Source organism: Peromyscus maniculatus, chromosome 7 (assembly GCF_049852395.1).
Source record: "Peromyscus maniculatus bairdii isolate BWxNUB_F1_BW_parent chromosome 7, HU_Pman_BW_mat_3.1, whole genome shotgun sequence".
Taxonomy (NCBI): domain Eukaryota; kingdom Metazoa; phylum Chordata; class Mammalia; order Rodentia; family Cricetidae; genus Peromyscus; species Peromyscus maniculatus.
The window spans coordinates 103,525,668-103,553,453 of NC_134858.1; the positions used below are offsets into that span (position 1 = coordinate 103,525,668).

General features: G+C 42.6%; 1 pseudogene; it reads right to left on the reverse strand.

The window, feature by feature from the left end:
- Nucleotides 1-19,249: 19,249 nt before the first annotated feature.
- Nucleotides 19,250-19,805, reverse strand: LOC102903620 (large ribosomal subunit protein eL19 pseudogene; annotated as a pseudogene).
- Between the last annotated feature and the right edge of the window lie 7,981 nt (nucleotides 19,806-27,786).

A 27,786-nucleotide genomic window follows, 5' to 3' on the forward strand; every position in this document is an offset into this window, starting at 1 on the left:
GCAAACTCTTTTCCTGAGAGCAAGAGTCGCATCTTACTGTAGCCACATGGGTGCTTTTAAAGGAAAAACCCACAAAAGCCATAAGATTACAATTCCCATACAATTTCGTTTCACAAGATCATGGTCTGATCACAGAGTGGGTACAGTCACGTCCACATGTATATTCTTCCTGAAACCTCAAGGGGGTGGGTATCAGGGCAGGAGTGGAGTTTACACAAAGGTCACAGTGGTCCTTCCTGGAACACCTGCAACTATCCCAGTCACAGTTGAGCACATCTCTTAACAGAAATCTTTTTACATTGTGGCAGGGGTGGTTGAACAATGGCTGAGTCAGTTTGCCCTTGGAACTAGATTTTTAGTTTCTCATTTCCTGGTGCTTGAAGTTTCTCTTTTCCTGAGGCTTGGGGTGTAAGCCTGAAGGGCTAGGGTCTTTGAATATGTTCTAAATGCTGAAAGAAAATCCAACCAATCCACAATATTATACCTAGGAAACCTATCCTTCAAAAATGAAGAGATTATATATATCTGGGTTTTTTGAGATATGGTTTCTCTGGGTAGCCCTGGCTGTCCTGGAACATGTTCTGTAGACCAGGCTGGCCTTGAACTCACAGAGATCCACCTGCTTCTGCCTCCTGAATGCTAGAATTAAAGGCATGAGCCATCACCACCCAGTGCGATGATACTTTTTTTGATAAATGAAAGTGTTTTCTTATAGATGTTCTGCATAAGAAAGGCTAAAGAGAATTCTGCAATGATAGAAAGCTAAACAGTAACATGGCAATGTTAAAATATTTACATTTGCTAATAAATATATAGACAGGAAAGAATATTGTGTTACTATTATGTGGGTGGGTAAATTTATTGTAATTATTATAAAAGCTAAAAGTCATGAGTGTTATAAGCAATGATATCTAAATTATGTTAATGGTCTATACTGTGTAATTGTAAACTGTGACATCAGGGCTATAGAACATGGAGAGGGAGCATAGAGCTCTTTCATGCAAGAGAAGGTGTTCTAAGTTTAAAATAGGCTGCTATGACCATCAGGTATTTGATTAGAGCCTCTCAGTGGTCACAGTGGAAACATCTGTGCTCCTTACACAGAAGAGAAAGAAAAATGGACCAAAATCGAGCGATGCAGGGAATCAAGAAAACCAAATGACCGCAAGTGAGGACGGAAGGGGAACACCAAACACAAACGCAAGCACTGGGCGAACAAGTTACCAGCGAGGCAGTAAGCTCTTCCCTGTCAACAACAGCTCCAGTGTAAGGGAACAAACCACCCAATGGAAAGGCCAGAGTGGCTGAACAGATTTGAAAGATGAATCAAATGAGAAGATCCAACCATTTGCGCTAATTGCAAGGAACTCCCTTTAGATGCTAGGACACACCCAGGCTGCAGGAGAAGGAAAACATTCTTATGTAAATGGTAGCTGAGAGAAAGCGGAAGGGGCTAAGCTTGGAGAAGACTGACTTTGTTTAAAATCCTGCCTCTACCTGCACTAATGGTCTTTCCCCACTGATAACTGGGTCAATTCAGCAGGAAGGCTTAACAACTGTATGTACATATGCACTTGGTATGAGCGCACCTAGTACATAAGGCACATGACATGCTGCCAGACCTGGAAGGAGAAACTGACAGTGATACAGATAGGCCATCCAGACAGCAAAGCAATCTACAAAACATCTTGAACAATACTACAGACCAAACGGAGGAAAGTGTTCGTGTGCATCTGTATACACGTGTGCGCATATGCACACACACACACACACACACACACACACACACACACACACACACGTACAGAGAGATATTTGAGTTTGTCCTAAGGAAATGTAAAAACAAAGTTTTGTGCAAGATAAAATTCATAGTAATTTCACCTACAATAAAAAGTTGGAAATAATTATTCATGTGTACACCAGAAAAATGGTTGAGTAGATTGTGGTCTATGCTCTTAATTATCATGAAATTATTTAAAATACCAGGTTGGAGCGATGGCTCAGTGGTTGAGGGTTTGACAGAGTTCACATTCCTAGAACTCACACAAAAGCTGGAACACAGTAGTGCACACATCTGTAACCCCAGCACCGCCACAGAGAGATGGGAAGTGGAGACAGGACAATCCCTAGACACTCTGAGACCAGCTAACCTGCTTTACAGGGTGGCAAAGAGACTGTCTCAAAGAAGGTAGAAAGGCAAGGACCAACAGTAGAAGGCCGTCCTCTGACCATGAGCACCATGGCATGTGTGTGTACCTGCACCCACAGGCACGTACATGTACACACACATACACACACACACACACACACACACACACACAATTTATGGCTCATGGTAATCTGTAAATTGATTATCACTCAAGGTTAAATAAATAAAGCAGAATGTAAAGTTGTTGTGTATTAAAATGTAAATAAATTTAAAATTATATAAACACATACACATGAACTGGAAAGGGAAATGGGGAAGGAAAAGTACTTGATTTGTTAAAGCTTATCAACATGCATGTATGTTCCTTTGTCAAAGAGAAATGTTGTTTTGTGTAATTAATATATAATAAACATAATTATTATAAGCATGTTCATTTAAAATAATAGCTAATAATAAACAAGCATATACCACATTAGAAAAGCACGTTAGGGTGAGCAGGAAAAGGTTGTGTGTGGTGTGTGCATGTGTGTAGGTGCATGGGGAGGACTGATGTCGATGTAGGGTATCTTCTCTGCCATGTCTTTTGAGCTGGGGTCTCTCACTGAATTTGGAGCTCATCGGTTCACCTAGGATCCTTCCTATCTCCATCTCCCCAGCACTGAGATTACAGGCAAGCTCCGTGCTTCAAAGGGTGCTGGGGATCTGATCCTGGGTCCTCCTGCTTGTGCCACCAGCAACTTTACCCCAGAGCCGCCTCACTAGCCATTTCCATCCATTTCCTCCTGTCCTTGGAAACATCCCCAGTAATCCAGTGTTCTCACTTGAATTAGCCAATTAGCCAGGCCTCTGGTATAATAGAAGCTTCTTTGCTTTCACGCCCGGGCTTTCTCCTCGAAGTCCTGGATCCCAGTCAGCACCCCGCTTACTATACATCCCAGCTCTGTGACCCTGAGAAGAACACTTAGTTTTCCAAAGGTAACAAAAAAGCATATGAAAGGCAATTGGAATTGTAATGATGCAGTTGTTAGAAGGAAGCCTGGGTTAAGACTCTCAGGGACATTTGGGCACCTGTGAAAGAACAGTCGCTTTTCTCCCAAGCTTGAGAAAAAGGAATGTCACTTAAAGCGTGCCTTTGTGCTAACTAATTGGCGCTTTTCTCTCCTTTCCTGACCAGAGAGCTTTCATTTCTCCTGTTCCAGTTCATCCCGACAAGGATGGGCAGCCTAATTACTTTTTTTGGCCTGGTTTTAATTGAGTCCCTCTCTCTCTTGCTTAAACTCAACATTATATAATTGTTTGCATTTTTTTTAACCTTCCCAATTGTTTTAGTCAGGGAATTTCTACTGACATTGACAGAAGAAGGTCCATTTTGCCTACGTTTTGGAGCCTAAGTAACCTTGTTTAAAATCAGTTAATCAGCAACACTTGAAATGGAGCTATAAAAAAATGTTATTAGCATATGCAGATCATTAATCATTTCTATATTGTAATTGCATTTGACCCACACCACTTCCTAAACCTGGCTTTAGAGGAGAAGTAAGTGATTGGGGCCACAGTTTGAATACTGAAGGATAGTTGATTTTAATATATTAACCTTGGGGTAATTTTTAAGTGACAGACTTGCAGGTGCTGAGACTTATTCTTTCCTTGTAATTTACATAATATGAGGGGATAACTTTTTCTCCACACTTGTCCTAGCTTCATTTCTGTTGCTGTGACAAAAAAAAAAATGCCCTGACCAAAAAGCAGTTTAGGGGAGGAAAGGGTACAGTCCATCACTGAGGGGAAGTCAAGGCAGGGACTCAAGCAGCTGGTCACAACACATCTACAGTCAAGAGCAAAGGAAGGGATGGATCCCTGCTTTCTTGCTTACTGCTCAGTTCTGAGCTAACCCTCTCTACTCGCACAGCTCATGGCTCCAAACAAGGGGATGGCGCTGCCCACAGTGGGCTGGGTCTCCTTACATCAGTTAATAATGAAGACAATCCCTCACTCTCAGCATGCCTACAGGCCACCCTGATCTAGATCATCGTTTAGGACTATTCCTTTACACTGTGTGAAGATGTGTCACTGTAATCGGTTTAATAAAGAGCTGAATGACTACCAGCTAGGCAGGAAGAGCTTAGATAGGACTTCTGGGAGCAGAGAAGACTCAACTTAGAGAGGAAGAAAGGCAGGTCACCAGCCAGATGGGGAGGAAGCAGGATGGGCAGTACAGAGTTAAGGTAACCAAGCCATGTAAAAGAATGTATATTAAAAATACGGGTTAATTTAAGTTATAAGAATTAGTTAGGAACAAGCCTAAGCTAAGGCTGAGCTTTCATAATTAATAAGTCTCTGTGTCATGATTTGGGAGCTGGCAGGTGGAACAGAGAAAGACTTGCTACAGATCATTCCTCATTAATAGATCACTCTCCAGCAAATTGGAGAAGTCGAAGGAATTAGAATAGTTTTAAATCTACCACAAGTAAAAGCATTCCCTCTTCAAAAATGCAAGCAGGTGTCAGGGGACAAAAAGGAATTTATGCCTTTTCAAAGAAGAAAAATACATGTGCTTAAACTGCGACAAAGATCTCACTGAAATGGCCAGTGTGTTAAATTGTGTATCTCTAGCCCAAGTCTGGGAAAGATTTGGGACTTCCTTGAATTGGCCTGGGTGGCTGCCCGTACAATGTCCATCTTCCCTTCCCCCTTCTTAACAGCTCATCACCCTTGTTTATCAGTTCCTTCTTCATGAAGCCCAGGGACTTTGGAAAAGGAAACTCATCCTCATTCTAGTTCTAAACATGTATCCCTGTTGCTTTATAAACATATATGTTTTGCTTGCATGTGTGTCTGTGAACCACCTGTGTGCCTGATGCCCTTGCAGGAGGAAGAGGGCATCTCATTCCCTAGAACTGCAGTTAGGGATGGTTGGGAGCCACCATGTGGCTACTGGGGATTGAACCCCTGGTCCCCTGCAAGAGCAATAAGTGCTCTAAACTGCTGAGCTGCTCTCTAGTCCCCCAGTTGCCTCATATGGACGGTCACCTCTGTCACCCAGATGGCCACTGGATTTAGGAATCAGAGTGAATTTTACAACTTTCGTTTACACTGCCAGGAACTGTTCTCTGTCTTCAGGAGAGCAGCTTGACGTTCTGATGTGTGGCCTGAGTCTCTTTACTTTGGAGTCTCCATAACAAAATACTGGAGAGAAACAAGGCATGGGAGGAGAGATTTACTCTGGCTCACAGTTTCGGAGGATCTCAGTTCGTCGTGGAGGGGAAGGCATGGTGGAGTTCAGGGCAGCAGGAACATGTGGCATAGACTGCTTACATGAGCAGACCAGGAATCACAGAGACCAGGTGGGACAAAGTTTAGAGCTCTCGCCTTTGAAGATTCCCTGGCCTGGAAAAATGGCATCAGCAGCTAGGAAACAAGAGTCCAAACATGAGCCTGTTGGGGATGTTGCAAGGTGAAACCACAGTAGCCTGAGCATTGACCATTTTTCCTGATTTATGAAGGAGAATGGTCTAAGGCAAGATGAATTGAAATAACTAGAAGTCCTTAGGACGTTGGTGACCAGTCAAGCTGTAGCCCTCTGGACCTTTGGATTTTGCAACTGCATGAGCCTAAATGCCTTTTGCTGTCTAAACTGATTTCTCATCCTATAACTGAGAAAGCTGTAATGGAAAAGCAGAGGCCATACAATCTGGTTCTTTCTTATGCTGAATTTTCATGTATGTTTACGTTTCTTTCCCCCCAAATAGGCTACAAACATCCTCGAGAATAGCGTGCAAAAGTGCCATTCATTTGGGCTCTCCCACTGAGTCTAACAGCACTAACATTTGTTTTTTTTTTTTTTTTTTTTTTTTTTTTTTTTTTTTTTGGTTTTTCGAGACAGGGTTTCTCTGTGTAGTTTTGTGCCTTTCCTGGAGCTCACTTGGTAGCCCAGGCTGGCCTCGCACTCACAGCGATCCGCCTGGCTCTGCCTCCCAAGTGCTGGGATTAAAGGCGTGCGCCACCACCGCCCGGCAGCACTAACATTTGTACAGGAGGCTCATGAATGTTTGTTCACAGAGGACCATTGCCCATCTGGTCCATTTTCAGATCGCATTGTAACGATGTAGCTCAGCAGGTGCTCGGATTGGCTTCGAGGTTGTCTTCAAGCCCCTTTCTCACGCTTGGCTCTCACTGTCATTATCTCTCAGACTGGGGAAATGGTTCCAGCGAATGAGTTTGCTGCCTTCCGTTCAGCCCTCTGCCACTCCAGCGTTAACCAGAGCCCACACTGCCTGGAAGGAAAAAAGAAAGAAGAAAAGGGTTTAGGGGTATTCTACTGAAGCTATCACAGCAGCCATAGCTCGCATTTAGGAGGTGCTAAATATCCACAGAAATAGAAATTGCAATTCCTAGAGCTCTTGGAAAATTAATATTTTAATTCATCTTCATGGATGGGTTGCTAGTGCTGTGTCATATATACCAGAAAAGATGAACCATTCGCTGACTTTCCTTCAAATGCTGTGATGTTATCATTTGAAAGAGGTCTACGGGGGTGAAAATCATGTGTGGGATAAATGTAATTAACGTAGTTAATCATATGCTGTGAGCTTCAAAAGTTAGTGTGGGTGAATATCAAGTCTGGATCCTCTGTGGAATCTACGTGTCATGCCATTCCTGGACACTCATGCATCACCGTCATTAGCCTGTGCCTTCAAGCCGGCTTCTAATAAGACTGAGGCAAGGGACTTCCTTCTACCCAGGCAAATTCTTGTGACCCAAAGCTTTTGCAAATAATTTATGCACATGCAATAAAAAATTTAAATATATTGTATTTTATGCATATGAGTTTTTGCCTGCATGCATAGCTGTGAACCGTGTGTGTGTGTGTGTGTGTGTGTGTGTGTGTGTGTGTGTGTGTGTGTGTTGCCCATGGTTGCCAGAAAAGGGTATCTGACCTTTTGGGACTGGAGTTACAGATGGTCACCAAATGAGTGCTGGGAATTGAGCCTGGGCCCTCTGAAAGAGCAGCCAGTGCATTTAACCACTGAGCCATCTCTCCAGCTCCCCCAGGCAGTAATTGAATGAACTTAGATCCTCTCTGAATCCACTTCAACACTATAAAAACTTTCTCCATCACCTGTAATGAAAGTGGTAGCTCCTTATGTTACTTCATTTGGGGTTTCTTTTGTGTGTGTGATCTCTATGTGTACATGTGTGTGTGCGGCTTGTATGTATGCAGCTTATATGTGTGCATGTGCAGGTCAGAGGCTGTGATGTCAGGTACCTTCCCTGTATCTCCATTTTAAAAATTACTGTATTTTATGTATGTGGATGTTTTGCTTGCATGTATATCTGTGCACTACATGTGTGCCTCATGCCTTATGAGGCCAGAAGAGGGTGTCAGAACTCCTGGGACTGAAGTTACAGAGGGTTGTGAGCTGATCTGTAGGTGCTGGGAATTGAGCCTGGGCCCCCTGGAAGAGCAGCCAGTGTCTTAACCATTGACCCATCTCTCCAGCCCCTCCATGTTATATTTTGAAGCTGAGTTTCTCACTGTATCTGGAGCTCACTAGTTGGGCTAGATTGGTTGGCCAGTGAGCTCCCAGGATCCACCTGTCTCCATCCTCTCCACACTGGGGATATGGATGCTAAAAATCAAAGCCCAGGCTCTCGTGCTTACATAGCATCAATTTGCTCTCTGAGTCATCCCCGGGCCCTAATTTGGGTCTTCTGAGGCAGGGTCTTGCTGTGAAGTCCAGACTAGCCTCAAATTTGCCATCCGCCTGCCTTTGCCTCCTGAATACAGCACTTATAGGCATATATCACAAACCTCCAGCTGAGACATGCATTCCAAACAACAACGTTATCCTCTCCCCAACTGCAAGGCACAAATTCTCTTGGGTAGAAGGCTGTAGGAGTGAGACATTTCTAGAAAATGTCTTCATTTGTAGGATCCGTGTATTAATGGAATTAAATTTCTTTGTGTTTGCACAGTTAAAATAAAGAACAAAGGCTGACAAAATGTAGTTCCATTGCCAAGTTCCTGGCCTTAAAAGACTTACAAAGACGGGCACATGTTCTCACCCTAGCGAGGGTAACAGGCTGTAGAGAAAAATGAAGCTGTCAAATGTGGACAGTAATTTCTTACCACAGTGCCTACTGCCCTCTGCCAAAGACATCCAGTGGCTTTTGATAAAACTCTCCGTCAGTTGCTTCCTTAATTACTTTTCTTTACTTCCCAGTTGTAATCATTTGCTTGGTTTCTTGACCACAGTCCTTTCTTGGTACCAGCTACAATCTCCACCCAAGTCATTGCCAGTACCCACAGTACATGCTAAGCAATGTATCTGTGGTCATAGAGCTCCCGAGTGACAGAGTCGGGACTTCAACATACAGGTGATCTCTAGGAGTCTATTTTAGTTTATTTGTTTTTTTAGGCGTCTATACTTTCAATGACTATTCTCCATAGTCTCATAGCTGACATTCTGGAGTCAAACTGACCAGCAAAGAGGAAAAATTCTGACTCCAGATCAGCAATATGTTGCTCTATTAACCCAAACTGATCTGGTTTGCCTTAGACCTCAGTTTCCAGAATGGGGGCCTCTGGCTCTGGTTTTGGTTTTGAAACAGGGTCTCATGTATCTCAGCCTGGCCTTGAACTCGTTGTATACTAGAGGATAATCTTGAACTTGGGATCCTTTTGCCTCCACCTCCTGAGTGCTGGGATGATAGGCATACATCACCCCTTCCAACTGCGACATTCACTTAAACTCGTAATTTCATCCCTCCTCCACTCTGCGCCTGGTTTCATGTGGTGTTTGGGTTTGATACAGTCCTCAGGGCTTCACACATATTAGACCATCCCTCTACTAGCAGAGAGGTATCCAGATCAGATCTAGATTTCAATATCAGCTTCCACTCCCCCAAGCCATAGTCTTTGCCTGATGTAGCTAATACTATGGGGTATATATCTTGGTAGAAGTCTTCAGACCTAATGTTGGAACTGCCTGACCTCCTTGTCAGTTCACCCACTTTTCCACCTCTCCATCACATCACCCTCTTGTTTTTTTTTCCTGCAAGCATCCTACCTTGCCTTTTTCATGTTAGCTTTGAATTCTCTCTGTTCATCCCAGTTCTCACACACTCGTCTACTTCTCTCTGGTTTGCAACCACCAAGTCTCTAAGAGTTCTCTTTATGCTAGAAAAACATCCTAACTTTATGGCCCCATTTATCTGATTTGCAACTTTCAGAGTACAGTCCTTGTCTGTGAAATGAGGATCATAATATCCATCCTAGAGACATCCTAGGAACTGCACAGAATGCCATACTGAGGAGCACTCTGAAAGCAATAACATACTAAACAAATGTTAGGCATTATTAGCACAAAGAGCACAACAGTGTCTCTAAAATATGGAATTGGAAGTGATTTCTACTGTGCATCATAAACCAGCCCAGGAATTACCTCACTCTGCTCCTGTTCTCCATCATTTACAGCAGCGAGTGCTAATATATAGAGCAGAAAGAACAGACTACATTAGGAAACAAGAGCTCATGAGAGCCACAGGCATTTGATAGATGTCTATGGAGACTCTCAGCATCTGTGTCAAACTTTTCGATGCCCTTATCAAGTTCCCTGCTTTCTTCAAGGGACTGGGAATGTTTTCTCAAATTAAGGCAGATAGTACAAACTGCCAGCCTATTGGCTGAATGTGGCTCTCTGATATACATCATTTAGCAGATAGTAAGTGACCTTTAGATGGTGGTATTTAGATGGTGTTGTAGGTCAAGTTCTTCCAGAATCAGACTGAGCCAAGGATTTGGGTCCAAATGGTTTATTAAGAAAGCACTCTTAGGCCAGGCATGGTGGAGCACTCCTGTAATCCCTAAATTTGGAGGAGGAGGCAGGCAGATCACAAGTCATCCTGGACTCTATAGTAAATTCAAGGCTTGCCTGGACTACACGAGACAAAGTTGCAAAGGGCGTCAGAAAGCAGAGTAGACGGGCAGAGAGGTCCAGCAAGGGAACAGTATCAGGGGAAGCCCCAGCTCAGCCTGATGCCAGGGAGGATGGAAGCTTCATAGATAGCTCAGAAGGGATCAGCCTGGAGTTAAAGGAGTGCATCTCAGCGTCCAGAAAGAAAGGAGAGCTTGAGTCCCAGATTCTTCCCTTCCCTGGCCAGTGTCTAACCCCAAGACCCAAGAACACACTTCTGGAAGGTCACAGGGGTGAAATATTAGTGTCAAAGCATATGGAAACTGGAGACTGTGCAAACATCTGGCAAACTACACTGAAGGTCCATCTGGAAACCAATGAGGTCCACCCCACATGGGATGCATGCACTATCATTTGCCACAGCCTCTATTCCTAATACTTACCTGCACTAGTTAGTTTCATTATTGCTGTTGTTTTGCCAACTTGACATAAGCTTGAGAGTCATTTGGGAAGAGGTAACCTCCATTGAGAAAATACCCCCATCAGACTGGTCTATAGGAAGGTTTATGGAGCATTTTCTTGATTAATGATTGATGTTTCACCTCTGGGCAGGTGGTCCTGGATGATATAAGAAAGCAAACTGAACAAGACACAAGGACTAATTCCTCCAAGGGAAGCAGCTTTCCTCTAAGGCCTCAGCTTCTGTTCTTGCCTCCAGCCAGGTTCCCGCCTTGGCTTCCCTTGATAATGGACTGTGACCTGTAAACCAAATAAACCCTGTCCTCTTTAAGTTGCTTTTGGTCATGGTGTTTTACCACAGCAATAGAAACCTTAACTATGACACAGACTCTCAATCAATTACAGTTCCGGGAATTCCCTAATGGAAGGGCTGGGGTATGGCATTGTCCTTGGAGCAGGGGCTGTCTCTGTGCTGACTGAATTGTACTTTACCCAAGAATCCACTGTCCAGATCTGAGAATGGAGAGTACAGAGAGGATTGTGGTGGTTTGTATGGAAACTCTTCCTCTCCAAGATTCCCTTCATCTTCCCGGTCATAGTCAATCACTTATTTGGCCTGACTGATAAAGGCATAATTTGTGTAATAGAAGATTAATGAGATGATACAATGTCAGACCTGAAAAGATGGAGACCGTTGGACCCTTTCCTTAACCTTATACATTATGAAAAGAGGTTCCAAGGAGCTGTGAGCCTCTTGGGGCACTGTGATCATCATGATCATGGAGCTGACTTGTAATAGATGGCTCCTGGCCCAGTGGAGCTGCTTAGCCTAGGGCTCTGTGTCCTCCGGTGCTTCTGCACAGGGGTCACCACAAAGCTGACTCCACAGAGAGAGACAGTGAGGCGAACTTATTACAGCGAGCTCCCAATGTAAATGCTTAATTGTGGTTATAACCTCCAGAAATATCTTGTACGACTGAAACTGATGAGCTTTGAGGGATGGCAGCCACAGGTTATTACACAGAAAATGGAGGGCATTAAACATAATTCCCTCTAGGATGCTCTCTAATATCTCCTAAATGTGTTTTATATCCTTAACATTTTCCACAAATTCACTGCGAAAGGTCTAGCTTGGTTTTAGTCCATTGGAGCTGACAACTGACGTAACCAAGGAAACTGGTTTATACCTCACATTTAAAAACTATAAATGGTTCCATAATGATAACCTTTGGAACTGTCCCAGCCATCATCTTGTTGTGGATGCATCCCTAGAAAGGCGGAAATACAAAGTCAATGAGACAGTGACCAAACCTAAGTATAGCATTGTGCTGAGTAGAACAAAAGTTATGAAGTCTTTAAGCAACAACCAAAAATGGTATGAAGTACCAAGATATTCTGATTTAGGTTAGAGGAATGTCTTGAGATGCTTCTCATTTTAATAGTTTTCAAAATGGAAGCAAGAAATGTGCCCTGGCTGCTTATTGAATGAGTTCTCAAGAGCAGACCAAGAAAGGTCAGTCTGTCAAAGAGTTATCCTTAAAACCTAAACCTAGCACTGTGTGACTCACTCACTGGCTCTGGGCATGGAGATCTGGGGTACCAGAATTCTCTTTCATTACCAGTTAAGAATAAATCCCTTTCATGAAGGTCACTTTAAATACAATGGGCTAGGGCTGGCTTCCACCTTTTGCCCCATCTGGCTCAAGCAAAATTGTGGGTAGACCAGAAGGCCAGATTGTTCCTGGAATCAAGATGAGAGATCTGGTTGCTAACCTGTCACTTGCCAAGGAGAGAACATAAGCAGGCACAAGAGTGGGCAATGTAGAGATCATAATCTAATGGCTGAGAGATATCATTAGAAATGGCATCTGTTAGCCCAATGTGGTAGCACATATCTGTACTTGAGAGGGAGAAGCAGAAAGATTATAAGCTCAGAAAGAAATTGATTGTATGTATCATCATAAGTAACAGAAGAATAGGGAAATATTTTTGCCTATTTATTGTGATGCCTATTGTGATGTAAAGCTTTATATACATTCAATTTGAGAATAATACTCATTTGCTTCTGAGGCCACACGAGTAAAAGAATTTGCTAATATGAAGCAGAAAAAAACTCTGAACTCAGGACAAAGGAGCCAGGGAATGACCTAAAAGTGAAATCTAGGGCTTAAAAATATGAGAGCTCCTGTTGTCTGATGGACTGAAACTATAGATGGCTAACACTGAGGGCAGAGTGGACACCTGGGAAGGCACCACAGGCAAATAAACAGAGGTAGAGCCAAGACTCTGTTTTGGCAGACCTGCCCTGCTCTAGAAAGAGGCTGAGAGCAGCAGCTTCTGGTCTGGAATGTGAGCCACACTCAAACTGCTAGAAGTCAAGTGCTGCTCTCCCATCTGTCTTCATGGTTGACATCAGATGGAGTCGTTTAATTCACTTCAAACTCGGTGACAAATGATGGTGGGTATGAATTCTTTGGTTCCTAAACAGTATAAATGTAACACAGCCATGTGGTTTCCCTCCCTTCCCTTCTAGACAGCAGTATTCTTTTAGCTTCAGAGGATGCAGAAGATTGCATGATACTAAGGCTGTCTGTCCCTAAGCATCCTGGGAGTTTTCCACCTATCCCTGGCTTTCCACTAGCCACCGGTGGTGGTTTGAAAGAAAATGGCTCCCAAAGGGAGTGGCACTATTAGGAGGTGTAGCCTTGTTGGAGTAAGTGTGGCCTTGTTGGAAAGTATGTCACTATGGGAGTGGGCTTTGAGGTTTCTTTTGCTCAAGCTATGCTCAGTGTGATACACAGTTGCTTCTTGTGCCTGTGGATCAAGATGTAGAACTCTTAGCTCCTTCTCCAGCACCATGTCTGCCTGCATGCCACCATTGCCACCTGCCATGACAATAATGGACTAAACCTCTGAACTGTAAGCAGGCCCCAATTAAATGTTTTCCTTTATAAGAGTTGCCGTGGTCATGGTGTCTCTTCACAGCAATAGAAATCCCAACTAAAACACCACCTCACTTCTTCTGTTGGCCTGCCTTCCTCTATCCCCAACTCTCTCATCTATTGATTGATTGAGTGAGTGTGTGTGTGTGTGTGTGTGTGTGTGTGTGTGTGTGTGTGTATACATGTGTGTGCTGATACACATGTATCTCTCACAGGTCTCTATTGTTAACAGGTCTCTCTCCCTTTCTGGAAAGTCCACAATGCTTATCAAATAGACTAGTCTGGTTTGCCAATGAACTTTGAATATCTGTGTGACTCTACCTCCCCAGAATAGTGATTACAAGTGCACACTACCACAGCAGGCCTTTGAAACCTGGGATCTGAGGATCAAACTTGAATTCTTATGCTTACAAGCAAACAGGCCGCCCACTGAGCCACCTCCCTGGTCTTTTTAGTTTGATTTAAAACAGGGCTTCATTCTGTAGCCTGGTTAAGAATGAACCTTGGTTTCAATGAATGCCTTGGGTTCATGGCAGTTTCCTGCATCAACCTCTTAGATGCTGGGATTCCAGGAAGGAACCATCACATCCAGCTGCTGGTGTGTCTGAAGTTCAGGACAAAAGACAGTGTTCAAGGTCCCCACTATTTTGTTGTGTCCCACTGACAATTCAATTACCTCCAAACTGTTACATGAAGCCAAGGAGAGAGAGACATACCAGTCATAGAAGGGTTAAGCATTTTAGCAGAAATGTATAGGAAGGAAGGCAAAGAGCCAATTTCTCCCTCCCCCATGTGGTGGTGGGAAGGAGTGCCTTCCTCTTTGTAATTCCTGGCAGGAGGCACAGACAGACCACTTCCTTCTGTTAATGGACCTATTATTACCAAGCACACACAGGCCTCCCAAACACATTCTTTCCAGTCTGGGGAGAAAACACACACACACACACACACACACACACACACACACACACACACACTAAAACAAACAGCCAAATAACCTAAGGAAAGAAAGATTTCTTCAATGAGCAGAGAGTCTTGCCCCAAGTCCTGGAGTCAGTGGATCCCCATTGATTGTGTGGAATTGCATTTGATTTCTGTTCTGCTCTGCTCCTACATCTACCAGAATAATGGCCGTAATGGTCCCTAATGACTAATTTCTTTTTCATAACATAAAAGACTCTGGATTGCATTGAATTCTTTCAGTTCAGCACAGGCAGCTGTTTTCAACTGCTCTCTGCATCTGCAACACTCCAACTCTAAATGTTTCATAAATGTTACTTATGATGACGATGAGCAAGAGATACCGAGTGAGGCCTCTTTGGTATTCCTTCTTTTGTATCTCTCCACTGCCAGTCTCTTTCTGCAGAGCATTGCTTCACAGTTGACTTTCAAAATAGGTCAAGATGTCCTGACTCATCTCTGCTGTCTGTGTTTGTTGCTCTCCATGCACAGTGAGGGGCCTCATGCCTTAGACTCTACTGGGCCAAGTCCTCTCCTGGAAAACTTACTCTTGGCTCCCTGCACCGGCTCTTCCCAAGCCATGGTTGGCAGAGGGATTACTCCCTAAATTCCCAATGGAGCAGACGCATGCCTGAGAAACGGTGAGTGTGTGGATGAGGCAGAGTGGAAAGTTCATGGCTGTCTAAACTAGTGCTGCTTCTTACTTCAGGCTTTCTGGGGAATGGACACCTGTGATTCCAGCAGTAGGGCCAGGCGCAGGGAGAGCACAAGTTCAGCCTGAGCTACATAGTGAGATCCTGTCTAAAAAAAAAAGAAAGAAAGAAGGGGGATGAATGGAGGAAATGAAAGACAGAGAGAGAGGGGAAGGAGGGAGAGGAGGAATGAAGAAATGAAAGGAAGGAAGAAAAGGTTTCCACATGGCATTTATATGTCTATAATGCACATTAATCATATTTATCCCCCATTATCTTCTCATGCCCATTTCCTCTCCCACTTATCTGCTTCCTCTTTCTAAATAATTCCCATTGGATGTCTATGTCCTTTTTCTTTTGGTCTGGATTCCTCACATGAGAGAAAATGTACATTTGTCTTAGAATATGCCCTATTTTGCTTAACACAATGATCCCCAGTTCCACCCATTTTCTCGTAAACATAATTTTATTCTTCTCTATGTCTAAGATTCCATTAGTACACGTTTTCTTTATCCATTCATCCAGCAATGGCTGGTTTCATAGCCCAGCTATTGTAAGTGTTCCTGCAGAAACCATGACTGTGCTCACTTTGACTTTGTCGGGCATACACCAGATCAAGACTCTGTTCTTTTACAAGAGAAGGTGGATAGATCCACTTTTAAAACATACAAGAGCTGAGCATGGTGGTGCAGGCCTTTAACCCCCAGCACTCAGGAACTGAGGCAGGTGGATCTCTGTGAGTTCAAGGCCAACCAGCACTACACAGTGAGGTCCTTTCTCAAAAACATCAACAAAGCAAGGAAACAAAAATGTACAACAGCATCTGCAGCAGTTTTATTTATAAAATCCAAACTAGAAATAAACAGCCTTTGTTTGAATGCTGGCTCCCCAAATTAGCACCAAAACCTGTTGGCAAAACAACATGAAGGAACTCCCCCAACAATCTCTGCAGCATCTCCAATTGAGTAGGGTGAACTGGAACATTTACTGAGATTCCAGAGTCTGCTTGACACCACCATGTAGCAGGAATCTTAGAAGGTCTTATTAATAAAATCAAACCTGAGGCCAGTTATCGGGGTGAACTCCGGAAGATAAGAGAGACAGAACAGGCCACAGCTATATCACCTGGCGGGATCCTCAGCTGGTCTTCTTTCCTCAGACTGGAGGCCTCTGAGTCCTCATCCAGAATGGGTCTCAGCTGAACTGCTGTTCAAAAGCCTGAATACTTTACCAGGCCAAAAGCTTAACCAGGCCAAATGCTTCTAGTTTCTGGTTCTCACGTCTTATTTAACTTTCTGCTTTCTACCATCACTCCCTGAGATTAAAAGGTCATTTTCTGGGATTAAAGGCGTGAGTCACCATGCTTGGCTGTATCCTTGAACAGATGGATTTCTGCCTCTGGAATGCTAGGATTAAAGGTGTGTGTGCTACCATTTTCTAGCCTCTGTATCTAGTGGCTGTTCTGTTCTCTGACCCCAGATAAGTTTATTAGGGTGCACAATATTTTAGGGAATACACTACAACCACACCACCATGTCAGTGTAAGGGCAATCATTGGTTAAGACTGGGTAAGAATATGGCAGAGGCGGGGCTGGAGAGATGGCTCAACAGCTCAGAGCACCGGTTGCTCTTAAGTGGACCAGTTTGGTCTCCAGCACCCACATCACATGGTGGCTCACAATTAAATACAACTCCAGTTCCAAGGGATTAGGCACTCTCTTTCGGCTTTCACGGGCACCAGGCATGCATGTGCTGCCCAGACATATATGCAGGCAAACACCTATACGCATGAAATAAAATTCATGTCTTTGTAATTTTTAAAAAGGTTATGATATAGAGGCTAGGGAGATGGTTTGTGGTTAAGAGCATTTGCTGCTCTTTCAGAGTTAAGTTAGCACATGTGTACTCATGCCTCTGTGTGTGTGTGTGTATACACACTCTCACACTCACACACACACACACACAAATCTTTTAAAAGAACATTTTAAAAAGAACATAACGTAATACATGAGTCCTGATAGCCATAGCAAAACATGACTAGTGGTTTAAAAAAAACTACCAATGCAATTTATTGTTTGATGATTTCTACTAAAGGCCTCTCAAGAAGTCCTGGGATGGATAACAAAGAGGTTTTGTTAGCAGCTAAGTGAGGCAGGTGCCCTTCAGGGATGACTCCTACATTAGCACAGCTTCAAAGTGTCCTGTCCATTAGTTTCAGCTAATGCCTTTCTGAGGAAACAGAAGCTTAAAATGTGCAAGGTCCTGGCTTTGATCCTCATCACCTAAAAATGGGGAAAATCCATGTAAATACAATATATATATATATATATATATATATATATATATTATATATATAATATAATGTATATATGATCTGTGTGTGTGTGTGTGTGTGTGTGTGTGTGTGTGTGTGTGTGTGTGTGTTTAGAAATGCCTCATGTATGCTAAGGGAAGGGATCTGCCAACAAGCCATGTCCCCAGTCAAAAGGCCAGGCTTCTGCAAGATAAAATAAATATAAAATGAGCATGTCCCAAATACTCTGTTTAGTTCAGTAAGAAGGAAAATAATAAGATGTTGCAACCAGTTTAAAGAAGCATTCAAAGAGCAAAGACTCAAATAATTCTTAGGAGAATTTCCAAGTAATTTAAAAACAGGTTCATCTTCAAAGAGATCTGTCTTTGGTAGTTTGAATGTAATTGCCCGCCCCCCATAAGCTCATAGGAAGTGGTACTGTTAGGAGGTGTGGCCTTTTTGAAGTAGGTGTGGCCTTGTTGGAGGAAGTGTGTCACTGTGCACTGTGGGGGCAGGCTTTGACATCTCCTATGCTCAAGCTATGCCTAGTTCAGTTCACTTCCTGTTGCCTGAGGATCAAGATGTAGAACTCTCAGTTCCTTCTCCAGCACCAAGTCTGCCTGCACGCCACCATGTTTCCTGCCATAATAATAATGGACTAAACCTCTGAAACTATAAGCCATCCAAATGAAATGTTTTCTTTCATGAAAGTTGCTATGGTCATGATGTCTCTTCACAGTAACTAAAACCCTAACTAAGACATTGTCTGTCTGTCTGTCTATGCAAGAATCTCTCACTAGTTTTCTAAAACTAATAGAAATATTAAAAGTTCAAAGCTGGAAAAAAACTAAGGGTAAAAATAACTTTCCTTCTATTAAATAGAAAAATAGTTAACTTTATAGTAGGATGGATAAAGTGAAAATTACCAATAAAATTTCTTGCAGAATGTAAAAAAAAGTTCAAAGCAGGGTATGGTAGTTCATTCATGTAATCCTAGTCCTTAGGGGACAGAGGTTGTAAGATCATCAAGGATTCTAAACCAGCTTGGGTTATACACTGGGTTCCAACATAGCCTGGATTACAGAATGAGACCTTAGAGACAAAACAAGAAGTCAATAATAAATATAGCAAAATAAGTTTGAAGACTTTGTTGACCGGGCTGCCCATGATGCCACATTTTCAAGAATGTTAACATGTGGACAGGGAAGGAATTCTCAAATGTCATCTATTTTAAAAAGAAAACCTTGAGCTATAGGAATAAGTCCTAACTACTGGTCCACAAGGGATGATCATTTTGAGAGACAGCTCAGCCCTCCTAATGTCCAAATATTATGTCCCACCTCCATCCCCTCTTTTTCTGCTCCTATGGCTAGCTCTGCTTATGACACCATGTTTCATTGTATAATTAAAAAGAATCTCATATGAGAACCACTTCCGTGAACTTCCACCAGGATATCAAGATAAGATTCTCTGGTCACTTGTCTTGTGAGGTTTCTCTCTCAGGCAAGGAGAGAAGATATAACTAAGTTCTTAATCACCAGCCAGAAGGGAGGGCAGAGAACTCTGGATTTCACAAGACGTACAAAGATAGATTCACACCCCTGCACACAAGAGAATGCCATGAGTCAATAGATGAGGATAATTAAACTGTCCTGGTCAAGGACCAGACACAACCATTCAGATCCCTGAAAATCCATTAGACAAAATCTTGAGAAACATTATTTAAAATCTGTAATATTTCATCACTGGTGAGTTTTTTTTTTTAAGGCTTATTTTATTTCAATGACTGATCCACCTGAGGCCACAGGCAGCCCACTATGTACAGACATGAGGGAAGTTTATTCCTTGGCTTCTCCCCCCTCGGACAGCATCTTGATGATTTTCTCCTTCTTGGCCTGGCTGCGCTCCTCCCGATGCTTTCGTGCATCCTTGGTCTTAGACCTGCAACCTCAGCCTGGCCAGCCAGGAGCTTCCTGCAGGCCTTGTCTGCTTTCAGCTTGTGGATGTGCTCCATGAAAATCCACCTTCAGGAACAGGCTCTGATACATATGGCGGTCAATCTTCTTGAATTCACAGTATTTCCTGAGAAGTCGGTGCAGGATACGCATCCTTCTCAGCCAGGTCACCTTCTCCAGCTTTTGAAAGTTGGCGGTACCCTTCCGCTTCCCTATGCCCCATATGCCTGCCCTTCTGTCGAGCCAAAGTGTTTTTCCTGCATCGAGCCAGGAATGGACAGTCACAAGCTTCTGGATGATCATCTTTGTTCAGCTTCCAGATCTGCTGACGGGATTTAGCATTGGCGATTTATTTGGTCTCATTGGGGTCCAACCAGACCTTTTTACCACAGTGGAGGACGCTGGTGGCAAGCCTCTTCTGTAGCCTGAGCATACTCATGGCTGCGGACGCCGCAGCACAAGGAAAAGCTTCCACTGGTGAGATTTTCAAGGTGCTTTATTGCTGCTAAATGATATTGCAGAAATAATAAAAAACCTAATTCTCAGAAACACTACTTTGTGAAAAAAAAAATCCAAGCCCAAACTGAAAACAAAATAATCATCATTTTTTTAAGACCACTGTGTAAATTTCCAGTTTTTATCTTGTCTTCGTGCTACTTCCTCAGGACAATTTGTGTCTTCAAGATTCTTCTTCCAGGAAGCTTTGTCTTGGGACTGTAACCTGCTGAACTTTTTCTCTACTCCGAATCCTTTTAGAACTTAAATTTTTTTATTTTATTATATTTTTATTACTTAAAACAACTTTGAAATTTAAATATATTTGATCATGTTCTTCTCCTCCCCCAAGTCCTTCCAGATTCCCCCACACATACTCACCCAACTTTAAGTTCTTTTGCATAAGAACAGAAACCCAATACAGCAAAATGCCCCCAAACAAGAAAACAAAACAATACTCATAAAGAAAAAACAAAAACCCACCAAACTGTAACCAAATAAAAGCACATTAAAAAAATAAAGCGTGGAGTCCATTATATGTTGGTCAACTACTCCTGAACATGCCCTGGACATACCCCGTGTCACTCCATTGGAGAAAATTGATTTTCCCTCTCCCAGCAGGTATAAATGACAGTTCAGTTGTTAACCTCTACCCTAGTGGCTAGATTTTCATTCATTATTCATTCATTCATTCATTTAAAAAATATAATAAAATAAGATATGAAAGATAAAACCAAAACTATTACATTGAAGTTGGACAAGACAAGCCAACAGAAGGAAAAGAACCTAAAGAAGGCGCAAGAATCAGAGACCCACTTGTTTGCACACTCAGGAATCCCTTAAAAACACTAAACTGGGCCCGGCGGTGGTGGTGCACACACCTTTAATCCCAGCACTCGGGAGGCAGAGACAGGTGGATCTCTGTGAGTTTGAGGCCAGCCTGAGCTACAGAGTGAGTTCCAGGGAAGGCACAAAGTTACACAGAGAAAACCCTGTCTCGAAAAAACTAAACAAACAAACAAAAAACACTAAACTGGAAGCCATGATACATATAAAGAGGACCTGGTGCAGACCTGTGCAGGCCTTGCATGCACTGCTTCGGTTTTTGTGAGTTCTTGTGAGGTTTGCTCATGCTGATTTAGAGGGCCTGGCTTTCTTGGTATCTTTTTTTTTTTTAAACAATTATTTATCTTGTTTTTTTTTTTTTGTGTGTGTGTGTATTTTGCTTGCATGCATGACTGTGCTCCACATGCATGCTTGGTGCCAGGGGAGTCAGAAGAGGACGTTAGATCCCCTGGAACTAGAGTGGTGAACAGTTGTGAGCCACCATGTGGGTGCTGGGAACTGAACCCCAGATCCTTTCCAAGAGAAATAAGAGCTTTTAACCACTGACCCACTCTCTGGCCCCTTAAAAATTTTTATTACACTTATTTATTGTGTATGTGTGTGCATGAGTGCATGTGTGCACAAATATGTTCCAAGATGCGCGTTTGGGGGTCAGAGGACAACATGCAGGAGTCAGTTCTCCTTCCACGATGTAGGGCTTGGCAGTAAGCACCTTTACGCTCTGAGCCATCTTGCTGGCCCATTTTTTTTTTTTTTAGCACTTTTAATGTATAGTTTGTTCTAGAAATTTCTTAGATCAACTTTATTAACTAGACATTGAATATAATAAAATGCACTCAAATTTATGTTTTTATAATGGTCCATCATACAGTTAACAGCTGTTTCCCCACCATGCCACACTTTTGGTCTTTTATTATGTTTTTTCTCCTGATACTGGGGATCAAACCCAGGGCCTCAAAAATGCTGACAAATACTGAGCTCCACGCCCAGCTGCCTAGCCGACTGCAGTCTCTCTGTCAGTTCGGGTTAGTTTGATCCAATCTAGACTTTCATGAGAGGAATATTACATACTCTGAATGTCCATCTTATTTGGCTTGGCATAGTCTTTTGGGAATTATCTCTGCTGTTGCTTGGCATGGTAGTCTGTTTTTAATCCCAGCACTCTGAAGGCAGAGGCAGGAGGATCTCCGAGTTCCAGGCCAATCAAGGTTACAAAGTGAGAGCCTGTCTTTAAAAAAAAAAAAAAAAGGAAAAAAAAAAAAAGGAAAAAGGAAGAGGTCATCTCTAACGTTGTGTGTAGCAATATATTATGCATTGTTCTAGATTATTTATCACTGTACTAATACACTTCAATTAGTTGACCCACATACTTTGTGTTAGAAATTTGGGGTATTTCCAATATTTACTACTGCAAAATTAGTATGGACATTTGTGTCCATTCCTTGTGCACATATATACTTTCTTTTAGAAAACAATCCGGGCTAGAGAGATACCTCAGTTGTTAAGAGCACTCCTTGCTCTTAATGGAGGACTGGGGTTCAATTCCCAGCATCTACATGGTAGTTCACAAATGTCTATAACTCCAGTTCCAGGGGGTCCAACACCCTCTTCTGACCTCCACAGGCACCAGGCACTCACGTGATGCACATACATGCTTGTAAGCAAAACACTCATACACATAAAATAAAACTTAAAAATGTAAATATCACTTCATTTATTATATTTAAGGTGTGCTTTAAATAAATAAATATGTGCCTAAAATAAAGGCATGTATCTTGATGTGCCTATATGTGGCAGAATGATTGCTACTGTGAAGCAAATTACAAACCTGTCATCCCGGGGAGTTGGTTTCCTTTGTGTGGCCTGGTAAAAAGCACCCAGCTTGCAACAATTTTTCAGTATACAATATAGTGCTTTTAACAGTGACCTTCAAATCCTCAATTTGATGTCTGTCTGGTCCAGCCCACCTAATTGTGTCTGTATCCTTTGACCAGCATCTTTCTGTTTCCTCCCCTTCCTTGCCCCTGGTCATAACTCTTTCAGCATCTGTGACTGTATTGGACTCCCTTCCCCACCCACACACCAAAAAAAAAAAAAAAAAATATTCAGGAGAAGCCTTTACTGAGGCCTAATATTACAACACCTAGAAGTATTCCCGACTGACCAGAGAAGAAACATCCAAGGAAGGGCATGATATGGTTGCACGTGGCTTCTATGATTGTCCTGTCACCAATCGCTAGATTGGAAGCTTCGGACATGCACTGATCATAAGGTTTTTGTTGTGTCCTTGAAGAAGTGTACCCCTTTCCACAGCAAGAATAGCTGCAGGGTGGGTGTAGTCGCCTATATCCCACAGGAGTTTGTCATGGCTGAGGGACAGCCTAATGGAGCCAGGCAATTTGTCCTGAGCGGTGAGGGAGCAGGGCCTCCGGAGGCAGAAACTGGAGCTGCCTTGGGTGCAATGCTCCTTGAGGCTGGAGAGGGTTTTCTTAGGAGTGAGGAGAGAGATTTCAAGGCGGAGGACAGACTAGCTGCTTGCCAAAGCAGGGACTACTTGGCTGACAAAGGAAAGGTCTGTCAGCTGTCACTGAAGGGCCGGGTGTCCACTCTGAATGGTTGCTCATTCATAAAACAAATAAAAATGTAAAAGGGTCCTTAGAATAAAGACCCAGGAGATTAACATTCTTAACAAGAATTAAGTGTTTTCTCCCTAGGCAAATACCACTGAGAAAGAGTTGGGTCCCTCTGGCCTATCACATGAAGATTCCTGTGTGTGTTGAATTTTTCCCATGTGACCCCTGACATTTACCCTAAGGGTGAGGGTGTCAGAACTTTCACACACTCCTTGCATGTATTTCTCTCCATTGTGACTCACAAAAATTTTTAAGCATCAGGAAGGACAGCAGGCTTGTCCACATTCCTTATGCTCCTGAGATTTGTGTTTAGGTGGGATCTGTCATGATTTTGTTAATTTTTAAATTTTAATTAAAATACTGTATCACTTGCTCCTTCTCTTTCTTCCCTCCAACACTTCCCATGTGCCCCCTTGCTCCCTCTCCATTTGACAGCCTATATTTTTGATTGATGTATACATATTTGATGTAAACATATCTATAAACACACACACACACACACACACACACACACACATATATATATATATATATATATATATATATATAAACATAAATACAGCCTGCCAAGTCTGTCCAGTGTTGCTCATATGTATATGACTTCAGGACTAACCATTTTGTATTGGATAATTAATTAGGGGTCTCATCCCCAGGAGAGACTAATTCTCCCTCTCTCAGCAGTTAGTTCTTTATCTGGGGTGGGATCTGCATTAGCATGTCTATTGCTGTTGTTCATTGTTCAGGTCTTGGTTAGGCAGCCATGCTGCTGGGTACCCTGGGTGCATCTTCCCTGTCATTTCTAGGAGACACAAGCTCCCAGCAGATGTGCTGGTCCTCTGGCTCTCACCACCCCCCTCTTGCCACCACCCCCGTCTTCTGAGATGCTTCCTAGCTGAAGATTCAGGAGCTGTGTTGTAGATGTATCTGTAGGGCCTGGGCACCCCACAGCATGGTCAGTTGATCTCTGAACAGGCCTTAAGTTCAATTAGACATCTGTTGGTTATCACTAAGATATGAGTGCCACTATTGATGTGTGGTACATAGACACAATAGAACGGTACTCAGCTGAAAAAAAAAAAATGAAATCATGAAATTTACAGCTAAGTGGAAAGGGCTAGAAAATAATCTATGGTGGAGTTAACCCAGACCCAGGAAGACAAAAGCTGAATATTCTCTTTCATCAGTGGTTCCTAGCTCTAAATCTTCAGATGTGAGTGTACCACCTGAAGTAACCGTAGAAACCAGGAAAGTCAAAAGGGACCCTGGGGGTGGTCCTAGAGATGGAAAGGCAGGATATAGGTGTATGGAAAATGAGAAAACAGGGAGGGGCTTTAGTTGGGATGGGAAAGGGAAGTCAATACAGAAGGAGAGGGAGAGAGGCCAAATAATGCTAAGGATGTTCAATAAGCCTTCATGGAATCTTAATAATATATGTTTACCCGAAATTATATATGATACATATATATGTGTGTGTAACACACACACACACACACACACACACACACACACACACACACACACACACACACACGAGGAACCTCCATTTGAGTTGTTGGTCAGGGTAGTCTAGGATTCCCCAAACAGTGTAGGCTATCACCGCTGCTCTTGGTTGCCTCCTAGAGGTTGAATGTATTAAACTTTTTGAAGACTACATAGACATGTATTGTATATATGTATAACTCTTCACACACACACACACACACACACACACACACACACACACACATGTGACTGAGGGGCAGACGTGTGTTTCTAAGAAAACTACGGGAGTGTCTTTCAAGGTGCCTGTGATGCCCTGTTCAGTCCCCTCCAGCTGCGCAGCCCTGATTGTCCCATGTCCTCATCAACACTTGCGTTGTCAGACATTTTATTTTTGTTGCTTTAGTGAATGCATAGTGATGTCTTGTTGTGGCTTCATCTGCATTTCCTGTGTACTAATCATTTGGAGCATATTTTCATGTGCCACAAGCAGGAGGAAGAAACTTGATGACGGATGAGGTCGTATTAGGGGGCCACACACAGAAGCCGAGCTAGGGTGGGATTGTGCAATAGACAGGCATCTGCTGCGCCACTTCACCATTCGCCTCTTTAAACAATAATTTATTTTCTATATTAAATATATCTTTAAAAATGATTTTGTTTTAATAATTTATTTTTAAAAATAATTTATTAAGTTAAAACATAATTTACTTTGCCATCATGTATTGTATGTGCATCGCATGCATGTCCGGTCCCTTGGCGGTCTGAAAGGGCTTTGGATCTCCTAAACACAAGTCTGGGAGTAAGCCAGTAAACAACATTCCTTGGTATGGTCTCTGTTTCCGTTCTTGTCTCCAGATTCCTGCCTTGACGTCCCTCAATGAGGGACTGTGTAAGATGAAATAAGCCCTTTCCTCCCTGAGTAAGGTTTGGTCAGAGTTATTTTATTAGAGCAACAGAAAAGCAAACTAGGACTCATATTCTAAAAAGTAGAAAGGAAATTTAATTCGGTTCTACAGCATCTAAAGCCTTCAAATTGTTTCCATGACTTGACACTGGGATTTCTTGCATGGTAACACTCGGGCCAACAAGTTTGTTTTTATCTTTTCATGTTTTGCTTTTTGATGACATGATAGGAAACAGGAAATAAGACCTCAGAATTCTCTAGGCAAATAATGCATGGTGTTTATGTCCAGTAAATTAGGAGCCAAATCAATATAATTATCACTATATATCTCCTTCTCTTCCTCCTCCTCCTCCTCCTCCTCCTCCTCCTCCTCCTCCTCCTCCCAGCATTAGGGATCAAATGAGCCTTAAACTCATGGCTCTCCCCCTGAGCTGCACCTCTAGATCCTGTAGTACTTAAAAAAACAGTCTCTCTGTAATTGCTTCATGTGCTCTCAATGCTTTGATAAGAATCATGTAATTTACAGGCCTATTGAAGTCATTGTGAAACAAATAAATAGAAGCATTACATTTTTCTGCTCCTTGGCTTGTTGAATTTCAATGCTTATGTTCAGTAGGCTTTCTGCCTTCAACACTGGCTCAAGCGGCTTAGCAGATTATTTAAAGCAATGTCTCGAGTCCATCCTTCATGTTAAAAGACATTCTCCAGATGTTCTGGACATCTTGTACATATCCAGTCACAGTCCCCATTCCTCCTTCCCCAAGAGTAAGCACTCTCCTGACTGGATTGCAGGGTACTTCTCCCTCCTCCACTTTTTACCTCTGAGCTTCATTCACAGGTTTCTTTTTCTCTTCTTCTTTGCAGTTACTTGTTTTCTATTTGTTGACTTGGTTTAGTCACTTTGAGGCAGGGTCTTACATAGCGTAGGCTGGCCTTGAACTCATGATCCTCCTGCATTCACTTCCTGAATGCTGGTATATAGTCATATCCCTCCATTCCTGGCTCTCTCGTAGCTACTTGTTATAGACTCACACATGCTCTAGTTAATTTGTCCTGTGGGTTTTCATGGTGAGGGTATTTATTGATATTTCCCTTTATCACATTATATCTGCCCTATTTACTTCTATAAATCAGTATTTAGATATTAAGGCCTCTTCAGTTTCAAGTTTTAACAAACCTATTTCATAGATGGTTGTGTGCATTTCACCAGGAAGCCTGCTGTGTTTCTCTCTCTCTCTCTCTCTCTCTCTCTCTCTCTCTCTCTCTCTCTCTCTCTCTCTCTCCCTATTCTCTGAGCAGCTGTGGATGTTCAATAACCACACAATCTCTAAGAACTGCAAAGTGGCAATATTGTTCTCACATCCCCCTTCCACTATTTTTGGAATCTTTATCTTTTCTACTCTTTGCTTTTATAGTGATTGTCTTGGTTAGTTGCTTATTGCTGTGATAAAATGACATAGCCCAGCTAATCTATGAAAGAAAGCATCTAATTTGTCTTACAGTTTCAGAGGGTTAGAGTCCATAAACGATGGCATGAAGGAACAGCCGGGAGCTCACATCTTTATCCACTACTGGGAATATCAGGAGTCTTTTGTAACCTCAAAGCACTCCTCCAGTGACAGACCTCCTCCAACAAGACCACATCTCCTAACCCCTCCCACTTTCACCATTTGAGGAACAAGCATTCAAATATATGAGCCTATGGGACCACTCTCATTCAAACCACCTCAGTGATTAAAGTCATATAGAAGCTGGGCAGTGGCAGTGCATGCCTTTAATTCCCGGCACTTGGGAGGCAGAGACAGGTGGATCTTTGTGAGTTCGAGGCCAGGTTTACAGAGTGAATTCCAAGACAGACAGCCAGGGTGGTTGGTTCCACAGAGAAATGCTGTCTCAAGAAAAAAAAATCATAAAGAAAAATTAGGTGAATCTTTTATTAATTAATTTTTAAGACATGATTGATTCAATGGTCTCTCCAAAATGGATTTCTGTGTTTGTGATAATGAATGTACGGGTTTAAAGATGTCTGATATAAGACTCCAGGCCCTCATTCATGATAA